Source organism: Benincasa hispida, chromosome 12, assembly GCF_027475165.1.
Source record: "Benincasa hispida cultivar pf3 chromosome 12, pf3_genome.v1.1, whole genome shotgun sequence".
Lineage (NCBI taxonomy): Eukaryota > Viridiplantae > Streptophyta > Magnoliopsida > Cucurbitales > Cucurbitaceae > Benincasa > Benincasa hispida.
The window spans coordinates 70,897,245-70,922,678 of record NC_143489.1 but is presented as its reverse complement, the minus strand read 5'-3'; the positions used below and the strand labels follow the sequence as shown (position 1 = coordinate 70,922,678).

The 25,434-nt window shown below is 30.7% G+C and overlaps 1 pseudogene across 1 annotated transcript; it reads right to left on the bottom strand.

Annotated features, from left to right (window-relative positions):
* Positions 1 to 1,230: 1,230 nt before the first annotated feature.
* Positions 1,231 to 2,122, bottom strand: LOC120068054 (auxin-responsive protein SAUR36 pseudogene; annotated as a pseudogene). The gene has a single exon (XR_016524958.1). The product of XR_016524958.1 is annotated as an auxin-responsive protein SAUR36 pseudogene (transcript).
* Between the last annotated feature and the right edge of the window lie 23,312 nt (positions 2,123 to 25,434).

The following is a 25,434-nucleotide window of genomic DNA, read 5'->3' as shown; positions in this document are numbered from 1 at the left end:
TTCTCCCAACAACCACAGGACTCCCTGATTCCTCAAGCTGACCACACCTGAAGATTGAAGTCCTTCGGAGATACAAGCATTCTTCTAAGACTTCAACTCCAAGATCATCACGCGTTTCGCTTCCTTAAATCAAGTGTATGCATTCGACTGAGAGAGAATCAAAGAATCGAGTACTAGAGATCAAACCACATCGCATCAAAATCAATATTAACATTAACACTAACTCAAGTTCAATTCCATAAAACAAGTTTCTCCGGAAGCCTCGTGTGAGCACTAATCATCCAAAAAGATCAACAAGCCCAAAGGTCGATCATCTAAGAAGATCATCAAACCCAAGGTCGATCCTTCAAGAAGATCAGCAAGCCCAAAGGCCGATCGTCCGTGGGCCGATCGTTCGTAGGCCGATCTTCTAAGAAGATCAACAAGATCAACAAGTCCAAAGGCTGATCGTCCAAGAAGATCATCAAATCCAAAGACCGATCATCTAAGAAAATTAACAAGCCCAAAGGTCGATTGTCAAAGAAGATCATCAAGCCCAAAGACCGATCATCCAAGAAGATCAACAAGCCCAAAAGTCGATCATCCAAGAAGATCAATCAGCTTAAAGATTATAATTTATTTTGAAAGCATCAAATATTATGTATTAGAGATTGTATTCACTTTCCACCCAAATTAATACAAATATAAAGTTCAAGTTCCACGAAATAAATTTCTCTTGAAATCTCGTGCGAATAGTTGTCTCGCTATATATTTCATCTAAAAAAAGAGTGTTAAAATAATCATTTACATTACCAATTCTTATACATAAGTTATCACACATCAATTACTTGAATGATATTGTAAATGATGTCATGCGTGTCTTCAAATTTTTACACATTAGTCATTGCATCAATTTTCATCTTATTTTAATGAAATGCTCTCTAATTTTTTTTTTTTTTTTTTTTTTTTTTTTTTTTTGAACAACTTCAATATTTTTTTGAAAAGAACTAAGAAAATTTAGTCATAAAGCAAAATATGATCAAATAATTGGATAGGACGTGCCAAAATAAATGTAGTGTAAGATGCACTACATTACTTATAGAATACAGTTCAAAGTTTAGTACATTTTAGACCATTTTAACCTTATCTTATAATTTTTTTTTTTAAAAAAAAAACCTTATATTATATTATTTAGATTATTAAGTCCATGTGCAATTGAAATAAACAGACGACACAAATAACCCATGTATAGAATAAGTCAATGAGAAGTCGCACTCCGCATGTATTAATTTTTCAAAATATTAATATTATTTTTTTTCAGTATACACTAATAAACTAATTTACATCACATCGAAACAAAAAAAAAGTCCAAAACCAGCCACCGTAGAAGAAAAGTCAAAAACCACTCATCCCTTGATCTTTTCAATCGAATTCCAAGAGCCCCCACACATGAACATCATCCCTCTCCGGCGAGCAGCAGCTGCCGGAGCTCCTCCACCGCCGCCAACTCCGTCGACAATTTTGAATTTTAGTCCGAATCCTCTCAAACTCTGAATACCCACAGGGCAGAGTAATCCCCTTCTCATGTCTAAACCCATATTCCTCCTCCGCCTCCCTCAACAGCTCAATGAAAAGCTTGTGTTTGAAGTACACCACCGGCACCAAAACCCGGCTGAATTCTCCTCCGCTTTCTCCGACGTAGACCGCCAACTGGCCTTTCGGCACTGGGTCAGGCTTCTCCTCGCCCGACCCAGCTTGTCGAAGGAAACTCAGCTGGCGACCCCAACTGAGGATCTTCGACGACAACTTGGATTGTTTCGACGAGTTATCCTGGCTCAGCCTGTAATATCTAACCGACGATAAGGATGACGTCGATCGGATATTTCGGCCGAGCCACCTCGAGAATAGAATAAGACGCTTTCGAAGCTTAATGCCTCGAAACTTTCTCATGAGAAAAATGGAGAGAAAAGAGAAAAGAGTTAGAAATTTGTGAGAGAGTATGCATAGTAGAGACTACAAGGGATGTTGAATAAATATATAGTTTGATTATGTCTTGTAGCGATAAGTCGTTTTTTCTTTTCTTTTCTTCTTCTTGTTGCTATAGTATAAATATATTGTGTGTATATATATTGTATAGTAATTTACAAAACGCCGTAGTACTTATTGTTTACGGAATTTATTATTTAACATTTTTGGGCTGGAAATGACGTGGCAAAATTTTTTAATGCATGCCATTTTCGTCGGGCAATTCTTCCGATTTCCAGAGTCCAATGAGGGGTCTACTTAAAAATAAATTGAAAAAATCCACTCCAAAAGTATGATAGTTGTTGCAATTATACCCTTCAACTTTTAATTTTAAAAATTTAACCCTCATTTTATATCCGTATTAAAATTGAGTCAAATTAGACCTTTACAATTACATAATTCATTTGTATAAGTTTGAGGGTTTTAATTTTGGAATTTATCATTTATGGATTCAATTTCTATAATTATTGTAAATTTGATAGTCCAATTTTAACAATTATAGAATTTCAATTTTTACAATTGAAAGTTTGAGAGTGTAATTGTAACTACTACCCTATTTTGGAGTGGTTTTTATAATTTGTCCAAATAAAAATAATTATAATAAGTCCAATGAGGGTTGATTATTTTACCAGCTAGTGGTATGGTGGATCGAGAAATTTATAAATATATAATCTTATTTTATATATATCAATTTAGCGGCAGAACTAAAGTAATTTGAAAATAATATTTAGTATTGATTTGCCTTTCTTTTCTTTTCTTTTCTTTTTCCTTTTTTAAAGGCAAGTGTTGATATGCTTTTTGTTCATCTTATTTTAGGTTAATATGATTTTGTTCCTACCTTTTAACTAAAAATGTCTTTTTAACATAGTGGTAAAAATGTTCGGCCAATCTAAACATAGTTCAACATGTATTAGTCACCGTCTTCTTCTTTCATGTGTTTTCGTATTTTCATTTGCATTTTATGTAGTAATTATTTTCTATTTTTTGTTTCCATACATGCTTCCTTCTTTTTTTAAAAAAAAAAAAATAATAATGTTTTAAAATAAGTTATTATTTTTTAAGTACATAGGGATGAGAGGATTCAAATATAAGTAAACAAAGATATATATATTTTTTAAAATTTGAGAAATATATTTTTATGAAATTAATTCCATAAAAACCATAATTGTTTTTTTTTTTAAAAAAATATCTTTCCAAATTGTATTATATTCCTTGTATATTTATATTAAAAAATGGTTTTAAAACATATTACATCTTGAAGAGAGTAACAATTTAGGTCATAGATTTTAGATTATAACAATATAGTTTATGCACTTTAAATTTTATAACACAATGTTTCAAAACTTTGGACGGTAATGATTTAGCCCTTTTCTTTTAAAATATATGTGACATTAATGTAGGTTCACAAACTAAACAATGAGCAAACAGGTTTATAAATAAGAAATGAAGACTAAGTATGATACGTAATAAAAGTTAACACTTAATTTTGATGGAATTTTTCATGGTACGACAGTTAAATCATTATAAATTTTAAAGTATCATATGTACTAAAATTCAAAAACTAATTATTACATGTTAAATACACGAACTAAATGGATTAAAGTGGTACTCATAAATGTTTAAGAACCGAAAACAAAATTTGAGAATATACAGGGAATAATTCCAATTAAGAAAATCAAATGTTTACAGAATAATTCCAATTAAGAAAAATTTTAATGCATTGAGAATTTAAAAGATTGAGTACAAATTGAAAATTTATAAAAGATCATAATAGATTATTTTTATAATGTTTTCTTAAGAAATACATTGATTTTAGTTGTATCTTTTACTTACATGCTTTAGCAAAGAAAAATACTTATCTGTGCACGTAGAGAAGTAATATTATTATAACGTCTCGGGCTCAGGATTCAGAATCCAGATTTGGCACTTGATAGCCCCAGCCCCAACATTGCTATGTCATCCTTGCTTGTCTTTAATAATTTTAGAAGTGAAAGTTGTCCCCACAAACCAATACGGGTCATTTCAACATGATTTGTCCTCACTCACATGCATCATAGAAAAATTTCCAGAGGATTAGTTAAGCATGCTTAAATTTGGAGTTTCTATGATTGAGCCACCAAAAAGAAAGGTGTACCTTGTTGGTATAAGTGTAACTTTCAATTCTTTTAAGACTTTTCTTAACCATACTTATATGTCTTGAGAATCCTTTTCATTCGGATGTAATATTGATTCATTCATATGCTCCTCTTGAACTTAGGGTTGTTACATTCATTTTTTTTTTAAAGTAATATTAATTACCAAATGTAAGTATAACATTGCTCAAGCGTCCCTTCAAAAAAACAACTCAAGCGAGCTTAATTCGGGTAGTTGGCATGTCTTCTTCGCTTCTTTGAAATTAAAGTTTTAAATCTCCCATCTATGTGATTATTGTACTCAAATTTTTTTAAAAAAAATGTTTGATATTAGTTTGATTTATATTGTTTGATATTAATTCTAGAATAAAAATATACTGTTTGATATTAGTTTATATTTACATAATGGATATATAACGAAATACATTCACAACATAAAATTCAAAATATTTGGTTTTTTTTTTTCTGAAATTTTTTTAATCAATATAATAGGTCTTTTTAGGTGGTTAAAGAAAACCTAATATTTTAAAAAAATTTAAAACATTTTATAATTGCCCATATTTAAATTATTTATGGATCAGTCCAAATTATGAAAGAACTTTGGATCATAATCTTTTTTTTTTTTTTTAAAAAAAAAGGTTCATAATCTTAAGTTACATGAAATAAAAGTTTACATTAGGAGGCCTACCTTAGTTGAATCTCGGGTGCGTGAGTGTAGATGGTTCATGAGCCTTTTCTTTTGTTTGTTTGTTTGTTTTTTTTTCCTTTTATTCTTTCTGTAAAAAGATTTGTTGTTTTCCTAGTTAAAGTTTTTAATTTGGGGATTTTTTAAAATAAAAAATAAGGATAATATTTATTAGGAAAATTTAATTATAATTATGATAGACATTGTTATTCACAAATAGACGCCAATAGAAATTTATCAACGTCTATCAATAATAGAGGCTGATATAAGTCTATCATTGATAGAGGCTGATAAAAGTTTATAAGTATTTATTAATGATAGAAAGTCTATCATTGATACTAAACTGATACAAGTCTATCCTTGAAAGAGATTAAGAGAAGTTTATTAGTTTTTTTTTTCTATTTCTATAAAGGGTTTTGGCATTTTTCTTTTCTATGAAAATTTTTCTTCTTAATCACTGTTTAATAGAAACTTGAAAAAGAGACCAATTTAGTTCATTTACCTCATTAAAAAATAATGTCTACGTCATTGCTTGTATTTCAAGAATATTATAAATTTTGCTCATAAAATATGAGGAGAAAATGTACTTGAGTTTATGTGGCTTCTTAAATTTTAAAATAGAATGGTAATAGCAAGGACCATTAGCATTAATGGTAGAGAGACGAGATTATGTTTAACTTCAGGGACTAAAATAGCAAGTTTAAGAATTTTGAGACTCCAATACAAATCAGAGATCAAAATATAACTTTTTTTCAAGATTAAAAATATATTATTAGTTAAAATATCATTTTAGCTTCTTTATTTTGAAATCTGTTCATTATTAATTTATGTGTTTTTAATTGTTCAATGTTAGTCCTTATATTTATAATAAATCTTAAATTTAGTCCACAGTATTATTAACAAAATTTGAGAAATATATACGGACTAAAATATAATATTGATTAAAGTATAAAGTGAGGGATTATAGTTGAATAAATTTCAAAATAAAATGATATTTTAACTTATTAGATTTTATTTACTGTTTGAAATAAAAACATAATAGTTGAAATTTGGAGAAACTAAAATACAACCTTTTAAATTTTAGAAATTTAAAAACAAGTTCATTTAAAGAAAAAAACAAAACAAATACGAAAGTTAAACAACTCAAATATGATTCCAACAAGAATTATTTTAAGTCCATTTTGTACACTATGCAAAGGGTTCCCCACCAGAAAATGTTTCTTTTATATGAAGACAAAGTTAGGAGTTGACTCTATTGGCTGCAAAATATTGAATTAAAGGATGGAAAAATTGATTTATTTCTTTCCACTTTTCTCTTGCTAAGTTATTCGTATTTCACAATGATTATTGTAGCAACTTTAATTTACTTTTTCAAGAAATATGGTTCTCTCCCTAATAAAATTCATAAAATACTTATTCTCTATTCATAAAATCGTACTAATGATTCATTTTCTTAATCTTATTTCTCATTTAATTATATAAATATTTCCATAAAAAATGTCTCATCACAAATTAATGTGTACAAATTGAAATTTTACGTCAGTTATAAAATCTTAACGATAAAACTTTATTTAGGTTAACATATCTCTGAATAAAAGATTGATTTGTTTTTACTCTTTTGTTAAACTAAAAAACGACACTTTATTAACATGAAAAAAGAGATAATTATTATCGAAAAATAGATAATAATAATAAGAGATATGTAGCAAGATGCCCTACAAGAAAATCCATTATTAGTGACAATTTTTTCAGTGGTGTAGTTAAGTCACGTCACTAAATACTACTTTACAGTGACACGGTAGCAAAAATGTTGCAAAAACAATGTTATTAGTGACAAAGTTTAAAACAACATTACTAATCGTATTTGCAACATGTTAATGTAAGTCACAAAAAGTTAATAATTTTTAGCCACACATTACCGTGTCACTAAAAGATAATGATGTTTTAAATAAAGGAAATCAAATAAAATAAAAGTTAAAACCTCTCGATTTCATCTCCCTCCTTCACCCTCGTTTTCATTTCCCTCTTTCCTCTCATTTTCATTTCCCCTCATCTATTAAAAGAAAAGAAGAATAAAAAAAGAGAATAAAAAACCAAAAAGACCCAAACTTCTCTTTCTTTCACCTTAGTCTCCCTCTTTACACAACTCCCACCCCCACATTTGGAAAATTTCATAAAATAACTCAAAAAAAAAAAAAAAAAAATTATGGATGACTTCTTTCTAAAAATTTATTCTCATTGACCTTTTTCTACATGTGTAATGCCATTTTTACCCATCTTTAAATACTTCTCTCCCGCGCTTCTTCATCCTTGATCTTTCTTTCCAACCACTGATCGTCTACAATTTAATTCAACCATTTATTCTCAACCAATATTATACGTTAGAATTTAATGCTATTGGATCTTAACCATGGGACAAGTAAACGAATATCATTTTCACCTCTTCAGTTTCACTCAAACACTATCTGCTTCTCTATTGCTCTATCACTTTCAGTTGAACACAGATTGCTTTCAAAGGAGATCATTCTTCCAATCAATTTATTTTGTGGGTCTAGAACGAGTATTTTTCGAATGAGACCATTCTACATACCCAGAAACAAATTTTGTGTTGCAAATTTTTTATAATTCCTCACGTATAATTTTATAAGACTTGCTTTTCTTCAAATCGAATTGGATTTTTCTTGTCTTTCCTCATCGTCACCATTTCTATGTATAATGCCATGGCATCTTCGTCATTTGAAAAATTGAACTTTTCAAATGCAGCCTTCACATCCTTACAGAGAATTGGTTTGTTATCGTCCTTGGATCCAAAGATGAGATGTCGTAGCCTCTCACAACTGGTATCCCTTTACAATCTTTCCTCTATCGGCCATAACCCAGTAATCAAATTAAAATCATCTTATGTGAATGTTACATTCTTCCCCATGATGTTGAAGCTTAAGACATCTGGATTCTGATGGGTGACTTTTCTTAGAAGAAAATGATGCATAAGTTGGCCATTGAATACAAGGTCAACATCCAATAATGGACCAAAGCATTTTTTTTGAAACATGCCCATCTGTATATTTGTTAGTTTCTTCTTAATCAGTTTATTCGTCTTGCCAACGTAGACCAATCAAGTTATGGTAGCAGGAAAATATTTCTCAACTGGGACTGAGTGTGTCATCTACAATATAGCAAACATATACGATCATGTATTAAAATATATGAGATTGAGTATGAAAGGCTAAACAATCGTATAGGAGAAGCTAAATGGTCGTATAAAGTTTACTACACAATCATTTAGAGTTTACTACACGATCGTGTATATAAATCTATACGATCGTTTAACTTATGCTATATGATCTATTATATGTTAGAGTAAACATGCATAAAACGGAAGCTAACAGAATCATTAAGCACTCTAATTACACTTAATTTGAGTGATAACAGAATCATTGGATGCTTGGAAATGTTTTAATTATCACTTTTGATTGGCATTGGATATGTGACATTTAATCTTTTGTTAATCAATTAGAAGCAATAGGTTATGGTAGCTTGCAAGTCACCTAGATAAGCATTGTTCTAACCAACTTAGGATCGAATCAACCGAATGTTTGATTAAGGTTGTTCCTTGTTAAATGTTCAACCTAACTTTACCTTGGATCTTAATGCAATCAGATTAATTTAAATTATTATGTTGTTTATTGATTTAAACTGGACTAATTAGTTGATTAGGTCAGATTAACTAGTTGTTCCAATTAATTCGGTTAGGTAAATTTAATTGCATGACTCTAATGAGAATTCTATGATTGAATGTATTGAATAGGTGAATTCTGTCAAACCCCAAGCTAGGCCTTCTCAAATTGAATTTCAGAATTTAATTTTATTTCATGCATTTTAATTTAATTGGTGACAAAAAATTTCATAAACCCCCCAATCTTCGATTATCCTTGGGCTGGAAACACTTTAATTAAGAAATTCTAGCACTTCCTTTTTTCGACCCGATCTTGCCACTAAGATTAGCAGTTTTTTGTGGTGGATAAGGTTAATTATTTGGTTCAGATTTGGGATAAATCCACTTCGACCAAATTGACGTCATTTTCGGGGAGCCAACTATTTTCTTTTTTAAAGGGTTTTTGGTTTTTTGTTTGTTCTTGAGTTTTCCTTTCTTTGTATGACCCGATCCTCCTAGGATCGAAATTCTTTGTTGTATTATGTAGATCTTGGTAAGGAGGAAAGAAAACGAAGAAGTGAAGTTAAAGAACGAAGAGTTTTAGAGGAACATATTCGTGCAAAAGGCACAATTGAAGAAAACCATTCTGAAGACAAGTTTGAACAAGAAATGATGGTGCAGCTTGAAGAGCTCACCTTGAATGAGCTTTCAACTCCTAACCTTACTCAGCAGCCCCTCTACATCACTTATCCTGAGACCATGGATAATTTTGAATTAAAAACTGGTCTCATTCACTTACTACCTTATTTTTCTAGACGTGCAGGTAAGGGTCCATACAAGCACCTAAAAGACTTCCACATCTTGTGTAGCGGAATGCACCCTTATGATGTAACTGAGGAGCAACTCATCCTTTGACTGTTTCTGTTCTCTTTAAAGGATGACACGAAGGATTGGTTGTATTATCTGCCATCGAGATGCATCACCCCATGGAAAAAGATGAAGAAGAGATTTTGGACAAGTTTTTCCAGCATCTCGAGTTGCCATAATAAGAAAAGAGATTTACAGCGCCCTATATGGGCATGTGGGGTCTTTGTGAGAGTATTGGGAGAGGTTCAAGTGCCTCTGTGTTAGCTTCCCCAATAATCAGATTTAGATCACCTCCCGATTCACGACTTTTATGAGGAATTACTACAGCAGAACAAGAGTGACATCGATGCAGCTACAGGTGGAGCACTTGTGAACAGAACCCCTCTCAAGCTATAGAGCTGATTTCCACCATGGTTGAAAATATCCAACATGGACCAGAGATTATGTCTCTCAGACCGTCACATCTTCACAAGAGACATTACCGTAGAGCTGAAATTGTTGAACTTTCTACTCTTGTGAAACAGGTTTGCTCTACAAGGTCACAATCTTAAGAGCCTGTTTCTGAGGTAAATTATACTAGAAATCAGCAATGTGGTCGGATGTACAACAAAAATCGTTGGGGTAGCCAAGGACACCAAGGCCAAAGCAGTTTAAGCATGCCTTCAGAGGATATGGTGAAAAGCCTGATAGAGTTTACCATGCAGATTCAGCAAAACCTGGAGAAGTTTCAGTAGACTACTGCTTCTCACATGAGTAGTATGGTTACTCATATCTCTCAACTAACCGACACGGTCAACAAGTTGGACACCCAGCATGGGAAGCTTCCTTCCCAACTAGTACCAATGTGCTCAATGTTGTGCCATTTTTACTGTGAATTGTGTGGAAAGCCTCAAGATGCCTCATGGCGATCTAGTTGAGGTTGTAAGTGAAGAAAGTGTTGAGGATGTTGATGAACAGATTGCTAGCTGACCCAGAAGACGAGGTATAAGATTTGATCCAACTTAAATCTAGTAGGTTGATTTTTGCTCGGGGGGATCACCCAAGGAGGAGGTGGAATCTGTACAGTCTTTTGGAGGCAAAAGCCCCACTGCAAAGGGCAAGAAGGTTTGGGTTGAGATTCCCAAGGAAAATAAAGTTGAAGTTTCTGAGAAAGAGGAAAAGAAATAAGTGATGGTCAAGTAGGAGATAATACTGTTACGTAACTTACCTATTAAGCGGGAAGACTCAAGTATGTTTTCTATGCCTTGTCAAATAGACAGTAGAAAATTTGAGCATGTCATGCTAGATTTAAGGTCTGCTATTAATATTTTGCATGCTCTTGTCTTCTATGACTTTCAGTCTCATATTTTGCACCCTACTGATATTTTAGTGCAGTTAGTTGACCACTCTATTGTTAGGCTATTAGAACGAGTGAAGGACATGTTAGTTAGAGTTAATGGTCTATTGTTTCATATTGATTTTTATGTTTTGGATGTGAATGCTTCTTCCCTCCACCTGCTTTATTTATTTTGCCAAGGAGACCCTTTTCTTAAGACAATTAAGTTTGTCATCGATTTGGACAAAGGGTCTCTACAAATTGATCAAGGAGGTAAAATTAAATTTGTATGATCGATTCTTTTTCCCCACTAATCCTATGTGTTTTAGTACTTTTGTTTTTCAAGATAGTGTCTAACCTCCTAAGTTGAGATTGAGGGGTGGAGACTTGATGGTTTATGATGGTTATGGTAGCCAATTCGGGTCGAGCATATTGACATTAAACAATTGTACTACTGGAGGCAGCCAGGATTTATCTTTTTATTGCTTTCTTAGTTTTGGTTTCTTTCCAGCTTATTTTTATTTTTCTTGATCTTCTTATATTTCTTAATCTTTAGGTTTTAGTTGTCCTTAAGAATATGGAGAGAATTATGCTTTCTGATGAGCCAGATATCATCGACATCCAGTGTGCCAAATTTTAGGATAGTTTTTTTTTATTTCCTTTTTAATTTCGTCCCTTGTTTTCTATTCTTATCACACTGGGGACAATGTAAGATTTTAAGCTAGTGGTGGGGTATGTTTGTGTTTTGTCTGGAGCCTTTGAGCTTGTGAGTTCAGACTATTTTGTTTGTGTGTTTATATGCATGTTAGCTCATGTTTTGTGGTTCATTATGATTACTAGTCTATGACACACTCCATTTTGGTTTTAATTTGTATGACAAGATGTTTGATATGAGTAATCATGATTTTTAGCCCTTTTTAAAAAAATTTCTTACTTCTTATGCATGCTTAAGTTCTTTGTCTATCTACATTAGGTTGTACATGCTTAGAATCATATTACTTAGCCTATATTTTTGTTGTCACCCCGATAAGTCCAACTGAATTGAAAGTGTATTGCATGATGGGCTGTAATGTAATACTTAGAAAGTAGAAAAATGATTTATATGCCTGTTAAAAAAATTAGCTGATATATGTTTGCACTAAAAAGAAAATCTCATGAAAAAAATGAACTTGTAATGTTATGCATGATTAGGGGTAGAAAGAGCTATCTTGTTGTGATTAGTTAAGACACTCGCAAGAAAAGAGTGAGTAGAGTTCCCTGCTGTCTTGTGTGAAAGCTAATGCCTCTATGTAAAATAAATGCAAGTTTAGGGACCTGGAATTAAATATTAAGCACCGTAGTTGAAATATTATTTATTGATTTTTTTGGTGCTTGATGGTTGGTGCATAAGCTAGTGTAGGGAAAAAAATGAGAGCCATTTAAAACCATTCTGGGCTACTAGGACTTAATTAGAAGGACTTTGAACTCATCCTTGCATAAATAAGTCTATATTAATTTTAAATCGTGCTTCATTGATTGATTATGATTTGATTTCTTTGTTGGTTGCAAATTAAATCTGTTGGGGTTGATGCCCTAAATCTCATGGTCTTGTAGTTTGTAATTGTATTGTACAAACTTTTTATTTATCTAGTAAAATATGAGATATTTTATTCGACATTTAGTTACATTAACTCATAAAAACCAATAAACTAAGATCCATGGTTATCTTTTGTAACTTAAACATGTATGTAGAGACATACATGTGGATTATATTTAAATAATAACCTAAATAGTCTAAAAAGGGTACCTTATCTTAGTGATACTATGAATTCGGCTTGCTTTATAATTGTTACAATTGTTGTAAAGTTCTACAAATGATCTGATCCTAACCATTCATGTGGAGACATGTGAGGAAGGGTATCCTATACAAAGAGTTTTGTATAAGATCGGACCATGATATGAATAGTTTCTCTGTATAACATGTTGCTAGAATAGACTAACATTTCATCAGAATGACCATAGGTGACTTGACCTAAATTTTGAGTGAGTTGTGAATTCCTGTCTATGAAGGTGATCCTTTAATTTGTATGGGTGAGAGTTGCCAGTGTCGCTGACATAATATATGCCTACCATTTTGGAGATTTGTCTGATTAGGAAACTGGGAACGCAGCTACACAAGAAAGAATTCACCCCTTCCTTACTGTTAGGATAAGTAGAGAAATTGCTCCCTTAAGAGCTAATTCCAAGACTTGAATAATGTGGCACCACATCATCTTCTAACATGAGAGGGGTTCGGTAATAGTTGGACTATAACTTATTTTTCATTAAAGGGATCAATGATACTTAAAGAGATAGATGTAACTACAGTGGAAAAACGGGGCCCAACTGTACTTACAAGCAATTTGTGAAGGCTCAATACTCTATTCATTGGTTATATTCAATGGATACAGAAATTTTTTTATAGTGCAAAAAGTGCAGCTGTTGGTCTTTAGTGAAATGACCGACTGTTAATGGAAGTTGATTAATTTAGTTAAAGAGTTTAATTAATTAATCAAGTACCATTGGAGCTTCAACCTATAAGTCCATAAGATCCCCTCGTTAGCTTAATTGGGATTAAAGAGAATCGAATTAATTTGGGTTAATTTGAATTGTTCAAATTAATAAAGGGCATTAATTATATAAGATATAATTAATGTAAAAGTATTTATATGAAATATAATAATATAAAGTTTTATTCGAGAGAAAATGAATATTTGAATATGGTTCAAATATTAAATTTAATATGAATATGGTTCAAATATTAAATTTAATATGAATTTGATTCATATTAAATATTATATGTTAAATGTGAAGGAGATCACAAACATAGATCTTCATGAGCAGCGGAAGTGGATCGTTCCAAATTCCATTCAGAATGAACACAAACATTTACAGTCTAACCGGAAACTAATAAGTTATGCATTAATAGAAATTACAGCATGCTACAATGAGATTCAAGGGATAGAGTATGCATACCTTTGAAGAACCATTCTTCAAGAATCCCTCAATTAATCTCCAATGCATCCACAGCAACACTCGAATGCAACGAACAAACCACCAACAGCATGAACAACTTGAAGCTCTTTGAACCTAATCGAGTCCAACTCGATTCACGAAGTAAGAACACCACCACAATGGTTACTTTGGTATTCTCAGTATGAGAATCCAGGAGTTGTAGGCTCTATATGATCTTGTCTTGAAGAAGAGAGGAGGTATGCAATCGAGTAGACGATCAAGTAAGTGGGAGATAAAAACATTGTCTATCGCATAGATGATGTACTCAATCGTTTGGTAAATGGACGCCTATCGCATATACTTTGCTACTCGATCGTGTAGTAACGATCAACTGAATAACTATCGTATAGTCAACTCTTAAACGATCGTTTAGTCTCTTAACTACTATCGCTTAGTAAAAACAATTTTCACTTGATAGCCTATTTTTGTGAGAATTATCCGAATGGATCAACTTCTAAATTTGGAAAACAATTTTTCTTTTATCTCACGGTTACCATAAAACTTCCAATAACCTCCCACTCAATTGGTTACTAGAGAAAAAAAATTAATCATCATATAATTAATATATTATAAATAAATATGATAACCAACTTATTATATTATATTTATAACCTATAATTTTAATATTTCATCATATGAAACATATAAACTACAGTTCTTTTTCTATTTTATGGTACAATATAAATCATATTTATATTAATTCCTCCAATTGATGTATTTGATACATTACACCAATTATATCACATATAATTGAATTTTCTCTTGTTAATTTAAACACTTCAAATTAACCCAAAATCTGATTCTCAACTTGAACCCATTGAGCTACCAAGGGGACCTTATAGACCTATAACTTGAATCTCCAACGGTACGTGAATAATTGACTAAACTCTTTAGTCACGAGATTCACCATCCGTTAACTGTCGAGCACTCTATTAAAGTCCGACAACTGCACTCTTCTCACTTCAGATATATTTCTATGTCCATATGACCAATCAACAGTGAGATAACCCTTCACAAATCGCTCGTAAGTACAGTTGGACCAATTTACTGTTTTTCCCCTATAGTTACATCTAACTCTTTAAGTACTACTGATTCCTCTAATGAACAATAAGTCATAGTCTTACTATGACTGGGTCCTCTCTTCCAAAGAGAGGGTGTGGCCACTATGTTCAAGACCTGAAATCAACCCATAAGGGAACCGTTTATCTACTTACCCCTGCTTGGGGAAGGAGTGAATTTCGTCTTGCATAACTGAGTTCCCAGCTCCCCAATCAGAAGAATCCCCAAAAAGGTAGACTTATTGAGTTGGCAATCTGGCCACTCTCACCAATACTAATCAAAGGATCACCTTCATAGGCAGGAGTTCTCAAAACACTCAGGATTAAGATCATGTAACCTATAGTCATTTTAGTGAAATGTAAGTCTCATTTATCAATGGCGTTATATAAAGAGACTAATCATCTCATGGTCTGATTTTATACAAACTCTTTGTATATGATACCCTTGCTCACATGTCTCCACATGAATGGTCAGGATCAGACTATCTGTAGCACTTTACAACACTTGTAAATATCTACAAAGTGGGTTGTATCCGTAGTGTTACCAGGATATGGTATCCCTTCTTTATCCTTATACTACAGACCATTTAGTTTATTATTTAAAGTATGATCCACATGTATGTCTCACATACATGCTTAAGTTACATAAAATAACCACGGATCTTAGTTTATTGGATATGAGTAAATGCAAATAAAATAACACTTATTTTATTAATAATAATGTGTACAAAACTGTTTACAAACAACGAGATTCTGACAGAATTAGGACACCAATTCCAACAAAATGAGAGAATATTAAACTATAAGTTATATTATATGTGATGTAATATGAACTATAGGTTATATGTTATATTAGATATAACATATGTTTTTATACACACACACGCACACACGCATACACGTACACATGCATATATATATATATATATATAATAGTTTTTCTTTAATTAAATGATTTAGTTATTAGGGAAGGGATTTATTGGATAACTTTTCCCCTCCCCCCATTATTCTCTCATTAACTAACATATGGAAGTGGGAAAGGTTGAATCTTTCATCTTCCTCTTCCATTCTCTACTATGGTGTGCATTGCTCTCTCAAGATATAGAATTTTTGTGTGGTTGTGTTTGGAACGTAGAGATACATCACTGTGTTTTTCTGGTTGTTCGAGAGTTCGAAGGGAATTCAAAGTGTTCATCAGTTCAAGAAGAACGTGAAGAATTTTAGTTTTCAAAGGTGAGTGATCTTTCGATCTGCTCTTCCTTTTCATTTTTATGTGATGGCATATTGAATTATATCTAATGTTTATGTCTTCATTCTCTATCTGATTATATGTTCTGTAAAACAATTTTGGGATATGGATCCTTTCCGCACAGAGTGTCATCCACTCTTTCATAATCCAAGGAGATTGTTGAGGCTTGAGTAATGAACTATGAAATTTGAGTGATCATATCATTTTTGTGACTATGTATTTTATTCTACCTTACTCAAGGACAATCAAGAATTAAGTTATGGATGTTTGATAGCACCAAAAATATGCTATCTAGCTTCGCTTAATTCGGGGTTGTCCTAGGATTTTATGTGTTTATTTTACTATTTTGTGGGTATCGAGCACTGAAGAGGTAGAATCAAACATTTGAAGTTAAACGAGATTAATTTGAAGTAAATTGGAGGTAATTTGAGCATTCGGGCTTCAAAGGAGAAAAATGACCAAAATACCCCTTTGTCGCAACGATGCAATTCTATTATTACGCTCTCACGCTACGCTAGAAGGCAGAACACGCAGATGCAAGTTAGCATTGCGACGATTGCTCTATGCTTACCTTACACTCAAAGGCAGTAGCTGAAAATGTAGGACAACATTGTAACATTGCAAACGTCAAACGCATGGCGCTTCGATGAGAGCATTGCAACATTGTGTCCAACGTTGCAATGTTGCAACTACAACTATAAAATATTGTTTATGCCGCCTAGGTCAAAGGGATCATGATTTCTGATGATTCTAGTCATCTTCTACTTCAATTTCTCTCTATTATTCTTCTATTTTTCGTTTGGGAATGTATCAAGACAATACCTTGCCATTTTCCACGTCGATTATGGGTTAAGGTACTCAATCGAGCTTGAGTTTGTTAGCATTTTTTCCTATTTGATGTATTCGTAAGATTTCGAACTAGAGATTTGTAATTTTCTATTTCAATTCTATTTATCTTATGTTTACGATTATTTCATTGGACACTTGGGAATGTTTTAATTATCACTTTTGATTGGTATTGGATATGTGACATGTAATCTTTTTTTAATCAATTAGAAGCAATAGGTCCGGTAGCTTGCAAATCACCTAGATGAGCATTGTTCTAACCAATTTAGGATCGAATCAACTGAATGTCTGATTAAGATTGTTCCTTATTAAATATTCAACCTAACTTTACCCTAGATCTTAATGCAAATAGGGTAACTTAAATTAGTATATTGTTCATCGATTTAAATTGGACTAATTAGTTTATTAGGTCAGATTAACTAGTCGTTCCAATTAGTCCGGTTAGGTAAATTTAATTTCATGACTCTAGTAATGAGAATTATGTGATCGAATATATTTAATAGGTAAATTTCGAACTCAAATTAGACCTTCTCAAATTGAATTTTAGCATTTAATTTTATTTTGTGCATTTTAATTTAATTGGCAAAAAAATAATTTCACAACCCCTCCCCCTTAGTTACCCTTGGGCTTAAAACACTTTAGTTAAGAAATTCTAATTCTCCCTGTGTTTGACCCAATCTTGCCACTAAGATTAGCAGTTTGTTGTAGTGGATACGGTTAATTATTTGGTCTGGATTTAGGCGATGAAATTTGCTCCAACCAGCCTCATCCAACGAACCTCTATCGATGCTCATTTTTCGTTAGGAAAGACTTTTTCTATGCATTTTTAGACTTTTTTTTTCTTGTACTAAATTGTTATCAGAAAATGTCTTTTTTTTTTTTTTTTTTTTTTTTGTAGTGAATGTTTGATTTGTGATTTAATTATCTTTAATTTGTATCTTCTTATCGCATGTTTTCATTTTAGTCTGATCTTATTAATTATATCACTAGACGATTTAGGAGCTTATAACAGATTGTACTTCTATCACTAATAGATAGTGAAAGAAGTTTGTTACTTATTTATTTATTAGTTATAAACAATAGGGTGTTCACGATTCGGTTTGGAACTCAAACCGAATCGAACCGCAAAATTTTAAAATTGTACTTTCTGAAACCAAATTGATTCTATTCGGTTCAGTTCGATGTTTTTTTTTTGGTTTTTTTAAAATTTTTTTTTATGCTTTTTCATAATTTCTAAATTATATTCAGTTTGGTTCGATTCAATTTTACTACTTTTTTTAGTTTTTATTGCTTTTTCATATTTTTATATTATATATATATTATTTTTAATATATTTATTAAAAAAGCAGTTCGATTCGGTTTCAAATTGGTTTCAACTTTGAAACCGAGTCGAATCGCAATAATTCAATTTGAAAATATATCGAACCGAACCACATTAATTCGATTTCGGTTCGATTTAGCATTCGGTTCGATTTTAGCGATTTCAATGAATACTCCTAATAGACAATGATAAAAGTCTATTACTAATAATACTAGTGTGAAACAACGTGGTTTTAATTTTTAGATGTTGCAGTTATTGCATGATCATTACATTATTAATTTCTCTATTTCCCTCATCCGCAAACATATACCAAGACCATCATCATCATCATCATCTTCCAAAATATTCCTCTTCTATGATCAATATTATTGTTATTCATACGCAAATGATGTTCAGATAATTTACAATTCATGGGTATGGGCACTTCAACGACGGAAGAGCAGCCTTCACCGGAGATGAGGCGGAGGTCAGCTAGAAGGGAGTTGACGCTGGCTGGGATTTGGGATCTTTCTCGGGAGAAGGAAGCGAGCGGTGAAGGCCAAGGTCAAGGGGCGCGTTAAGGGCAAAATTGTAATTAACTAACAATGGAAACTAGACTGCCACTTTTGCATTATGTTTATAGTTTTTCCCACGATTAAATCCTATTTTGACCTTAAATTTTGACTTTGATTCTATTTTGGTCTTTAAATTTTTAAAAATGTCTATTTTAGTTTTTGAACTTTTAAAAAGTATTTACTTTGGTCCCTACTATTAAGATTTCATTAACTCTTAAATAGAATAACGAGATGATTTGTATTTTTTAATGGCTAGATTGTCAAATAAATTAGGGTTAAAAAATTAAGAGTTTCAATTTTGAATTAAGTGGTAAACGATTTTCTATAGGAGATCAAAAGTCATTTTACGTTCAAGATTTTGTTGTATTAATTATTGACATTTTACTTCACCTTCATCTTACTCAACTCATGCTATACACAATTCCATTCTTAAGTAGATTTCATCCTTAAAGAGATAATAGATACTTAACAACAAGAACTAAAATAAACACTTTTTAAAAGTTTAGGGACTAAAATGGATATTTTTGAAAGTTTAGAGACTAAAATAGAACAAAATTTATATTCAGGAGCAAAAATAAGTTTTAATTTTTTTTCTATATTTACAAATATGTTGGTCAATTTTGCTATATAATAGAGATCATCTAATGACTAATTATAATTATTAATGATTAAAACATTAGGGAAAGAAGAAGCAAATTTACGTCCAAATATAGATTCTTTTTTTTAATAAAATAATGGTTTGTTTTATTTTTAGTTAAAAATACGCTTACAAGAAAATGTTTTCAAATTCTATGTGAAAATTTTCACGGTTAAAAAAGAAAAAAAATACTAACAGACTTCTATTAATTTTTATTACTAATAGATACGGATCGACTTTATCAATCTCTATCAAATTTTACTTTTTTATTTTTTATTTTTTTTTGCGTTAAATAATGGTAGGATAAAGATCAAACTACTTTTAGAAGTAATGTTATGGATGTCTTTAATTATCAATATTTTTGGATTGGTGCACCATTGTCTTGGGAAGAAAAATTAAACTCTTTTTTAAATCATCCATTTAAGTTTTATAATAACGTCAAAGCTCAAAAAGTTCAACTTCACTTAAATAAAAGTGTTAAGGTATATATAGATAAAGTGATATTTGTAAGATAGCTACGTACATCTCTCTACTATTTTATTTCTAAATCAACTTTAAAATATATAAAGTAGAGTCTCAATTAGACATTGATTTTTGGATTATTGAATGTTAATTAATCCGTTTCATGTCCAACCTTATCTCTTAATCCTTGATTAAGAAAGGGTACCAAAATGCAAAATTTCAACAATGGCCACATGCACCATATCCAATTCAATGAAATCTTTTTTGTTCTTTAGTGTTGGCCGTACAATTTTGAACACAAGTCCTACCAAAGCAAGTATTTTTCATTAATTATAAGCACCTTTTTTTTTTCTTCAAGAGGACAAATTTACATTATTAGCACCACACAAATCTCCAAAATTCACACTGTTTAGTCAAAATAATTGAACATTATTACACTCTAAATTAGGATGGAATTTCAAAATGGGTTAGAATGAAGAACTCTCATAAGCAACAAATCTCTTTTAAGAGGGAAACTAAGGATGTGTTTGGTATTTTAATGTCCAAATTCAAATTTTTTTTTTTTCAAGTTAGTGAATCAAATGTATTTTATGATTAATATATATTTTTGTGGGTTTATTTTTCTCGTAATAGTATTTGGATTATGTGTCATATAAGGCATGGACATTTCAAATACAACCTCTACAAGTTTCAAAATGTCTACAAATTATTCTAATTATCTATACTATTTTAGCAGAGGAGAATCTTTACATCTCTATATTGTTCTTCCATCTTCTTGTAATTTATTACAGATATTCGAATCGAAATGGTTACAAGCGAAATGTGGTGTTCTTTCGTGTATGAGTTTTATATAAATTAAAATATTGATATGAAACACCTCATGATTTAATGATGAATATAGGTATGAACGAGCAGTCACACCATTGACCATGTTACAACTATTCGAGTCAAGTGGTTACACGAAAAAGAGTGGTATATCCTTTTGCGCATGGGTGTGACCTAGACTATGCATATGAAATATCACGATCTAACAATGAGATATGTTTGAACAGACAATCATATTCTTTGCTCCATTACAATTATTTCGGTCAAAGTGGTTACACAATGATATGGGTATAACCTTTTGTGTATGGGTATAATTTAGACTATAGATATGAAATATCATTGTCTAGTGTGAATATATGTTTAAACGAACAATCACACATTTTTTATTAAAAATTTCATAAAGATCTATTTTATCTTTCTCTTCAAATAATAATTGTTATGTGTGATTCTAGACCGTATGACATAACCGACATAAAACAGAAACAAAAGCTACAAGAATAAGAAAGTAACAAGATGAGCCCCTAGGATCAAAATGGCCTAAGAGAGAGGATTAGCTTCAAGCCAGTATGCTAAGCCTCAACAAGGTACCAAACAGGACATGTTTGAGCATGTCTCAATCCAAGAACATCATCCTATGACCAATGAGGCATATACCCCTTGCATGCTCCGAGGAGATAAAAGGTTATCCTAATATTCGAAATTTTATGGATGATAGCCTAGGTCATTTATTCCTATAAATACGTCATTATAGTTCTAGGGAAAATAAGTCAATACTCACTCTCAATCCTCAAATTTCCACAATCTTTCATTTTGTGACTTAAGCATTGGAGTGTGTGTGGCAAGCACTACATCAGTGTGTGAGTTTTCATATATTTTGTATGTCACTTTCTTTTCCTCTCTAATCAAGTTTATTGTTCTTTTTCCTATTTGAATTTTCGATGTACAAGATTATTTCATAATTATAATCTTTTAAGAAACTTTTTATGTACCAAAATAAAACTACTGATAACTACATTGACAAAAGATTGGAACAACTCTTATTTTCTTCTTGAGTACGAATATTTTGTATTATTCTCTGTGTTAAATTATTCATAGGTTCCTATGATTTGAGCTTATATCAAAATGGGTCCACTTAAAAGTGTTTCAATAAGGTCTTTAAGTTTGAGTTCCGTTTCAATTCTGTCTTTAATTCACACGCTATAATATATTATTATTTTGAAAAAAATTACTGATTGTTTTTTTTTTTCCAATAATTTGATAACAAATCTGAAACAAAATAAGGACGGCTAGAGATCAGAGATTCATGAACCAGGCCATGGTTGCCAATGCTGAATAAAAAGGATTCGTAAATCAAAGTCAATTTGGAAGAGAAAGTGAAGTTCACGATTCAGTGTAATCAAATTCCCAATAGACAACTTCTACTCGGTTATGTTTGGATTGATTAGAGGAAAAAGAATTATTCTTTTTCAAAAAAGTCGTTTTTATTTAATCTCTTTTGATAAAAACAGTCTAAAATATACTATAAAAATGTTTCAAAATCTATTTTGAATAGTCAAACATTTCAATTTTTTCTTTAAAAAATTTATTTTCAAAATAAAATACTTGAAAAGTAAAACCAAATCTAATTATTTCTAAGGAATTGCGACAATTGGGTCACAACACAATTTCAATTTTGAATATGGAAATAAAAGCATATTTAAACTTCCAATGTTTTTGTAATCTTTTCTTTTCTTATTTTGTCAGTCCATATAATTTTTAATGCCTAGAATTAGTTATTTTCTAAAATTATCAAACTAAAAGGCCGATCATCCAATAGATCAACAAATTTAAAGTTCAATCCTCCAAAAGGATCATCAAACTCAAATGTCAATTATCCAAGAAGATCAATAAGTCTATGGGTCAATCATTTAATAAGATCAATAAACTTAAAAGTTAAAGTCTATGCATTAGATGGAAAAAATTTAAAGGATAAAAATTAGAAACTATAACACACTTACAAAAAAAAAAAAAAAAAAAAAAAAGTTAAGTTCATTTCCACAAATTAAATTTCCTTATCGAAATCTCAACTAAATAGTAATGATTTATTGTTTTTATTTTTATTAATTAATTTGACTATAAAAATATTTTTCCAGGTATAAAAATACAATAATTTATATACTTCTAACATTCTTTTTCCAATACAAAAATCTCAAAAGAGGATATTAGGAAACTCATTGTCAAATGGATTTTAAAGTTTTTTGAAGTATACAAAGTAAAATAATGGGAAATAAACAAAGATATTAAAATATTTGCTTAAAATCCCATGACAAAATAGGTAAAACAAACCTGCTTTATGGTAGGGGTATTCATTGAAACCGTTAAAATCGAACCGAATGCTAAATCGAACCGAAACTGAATTAATGTGGTTCGGTTCAGTTTGATATATTTTCAAACAAAATTATTGTAGTTCGGTTCGGTTTCAAACCTACCTTATGGTAGGGGTTTCGCAAGGTTTGAAACCGAACAGAACCGTTTTTTTAATAAAAACTAAAAAAAATGGTAAAATCAAACCGTGAACACCCCTACCTTACGATAAAAAAAATAACATATCCAAACAAATTAATATGAAAACATATTAAGCCCTTAACATAAAGTATTGGATGATAATGGCTATTGTATATATATATATAGCTGTTACATGCAATATAAAGCAAAGGAGTTTGATAGGGTTTTATGGTAAAAAGAAATGATTGTTCTAGTGGAGCCATGGATGTTGGAACTCCAATGTCTTTGTAGGAATATTAAGCAAAGAAAAGCCCTTATTATCAGCAACCCAAACACAATTTGAATCATCACAGCGATCTGAAAGCCAAGTTCCAGACTCTGGCCAAAATACCTCAAAGGAAGCATGCCCCAATCTGCTCTGAAAATTGCACCAAAACCTAGTTGTTTGCAAGAAATTCTCCTTGAATCCCCAATTGTAATGCTCTCCCTCGTTCTTGATCACGTGTACGCCTAAATCGTCGTCTTTCGACTTGCAATGAACCTCTAGAGCTGCATTCTTTTGATAGTTTATAATCGTTACTTGCCAATTTGTCAATGGAAGCTGGTACTTTGAATGCCATCCTACAACAGGAAAAAACAAAAAACTTTTGATTTGTTCGTAACGTTTCGTTTCTTGTTCAAAAAAGTGTTGTTATATGAGCTCAATGAATTATGAAACATATATGTGTTGCATAAAATTAATAGATTTTAAAGAAAATAACATGGAGTTTTTTTTCTATGCAAAATTATTCAATACTACTAAATTTGTACAAGTTTTAATATTATTAAAATTAAGTATTGGTTTGATTTTTGTTGAAATCTATAGTTGAATTAACGGAAATTAACTATTGCAGGGTTCAATTTGATATAATTGTAAATTTACTTCATAAGTCTAAGAGTAAAAATCGATTTTTTTTTTCATTTTATATATATTGTGGCGAAAACTTAATTAATGAATATTATTAAGACGTTAGGTTTTCTTCCAATAAGTATCCATATTTTAGGAAATTTTATCATTTTGATCAACAATAATACATTAAGATTATTTTTTAAAAACCAAAAACATAAAATAGGAAACAAAGAAACTAAAACCAAACTGCCTCGAAAGTTGAAAGGAATATTTTTCAAGTTAAAAAAAGAAAAAGAAAATAAATAACTAGCTTGAACTTTTAACTTTATATTTTCTCTCTTTTTAGCGAGATGTGAAAATGAATTAATGCATTACTCAAATTATATAACTCTACTTAATTTCTTAACCAGTTTATTTCAAGATGGTCTAACATGTGAATTTTCACTAATATTTTTTATTCAAATAAAAATAAATAAATAAAAATGTTAAAACATAAATAGATATATCTGATTATAATTCAATTACTAAGGTCTCGTTTGGTAATCATTTTATTTTATTTTATTTTATTTTTGAAAATTAATAATATATCCTCTTTATTTCTTACAATGATTTTCATCTTTTGTAACTACGATGATTGAATTTTTAACCAAATTATAAAAACAAAAACTACTTTTTTTTTAGCTTTCAAGATTTGACTTTGTTTTTTAAACCATTGATAAAAAATAGATAACAAATGAGAAAATTTGGAAGGAGAAATAGTGTCTACAGACTTAATTTTCAAAAACAAAAAAAAAAACTAAATATTACCCGATAGGACTTAAATAAGAATATTATAACATAATTAGACGTACCACAATAACATTGTTCGACGTGGCATGCAAATGCTAAAACCAAAACCAAAAGTGCAAAAGATTTGAGAGCTTCCATGATCTTCTTCAATGGAGTATTTTCTATTTTGTTTCCAAATGTTTTGTGAAGATCTATCATTTATACTGTCCTCATCTTCTCATTATCTTTAAGAATTTAATCGTATTGTGTTATCTTTAGTAAAAAAAAAAAAATTGTAACTAACAATCCGTTAATAAATTATTATTAGCGTTTTTGGAACTGATTTTTTTTAATTAACTGCAATTTGGCCAACTTTTAATTAAAGGGTTATAAACGGAAAGTGAATTGGTTTTGTTTTTCTTTTCTTTTCTTTTCTTGCCCAACTTTCAAAACTACAAAAAAAAAAAAAAAAAAAAAAAAAAAAAAAGAGAGAACTTCAAGGGAAAGTAGGTTTTTTTTTTTTTTTTTTTTTTTTTTTTTTTTTTTTTTTTTAAAAAAAAAAAGTTCCATGAATTGTGGATTTTTTTAAGTACAATAAGTATGCTGAGGATCTAACCTTCGACCTCTAGAGAAGAAAGTTATATAAATTA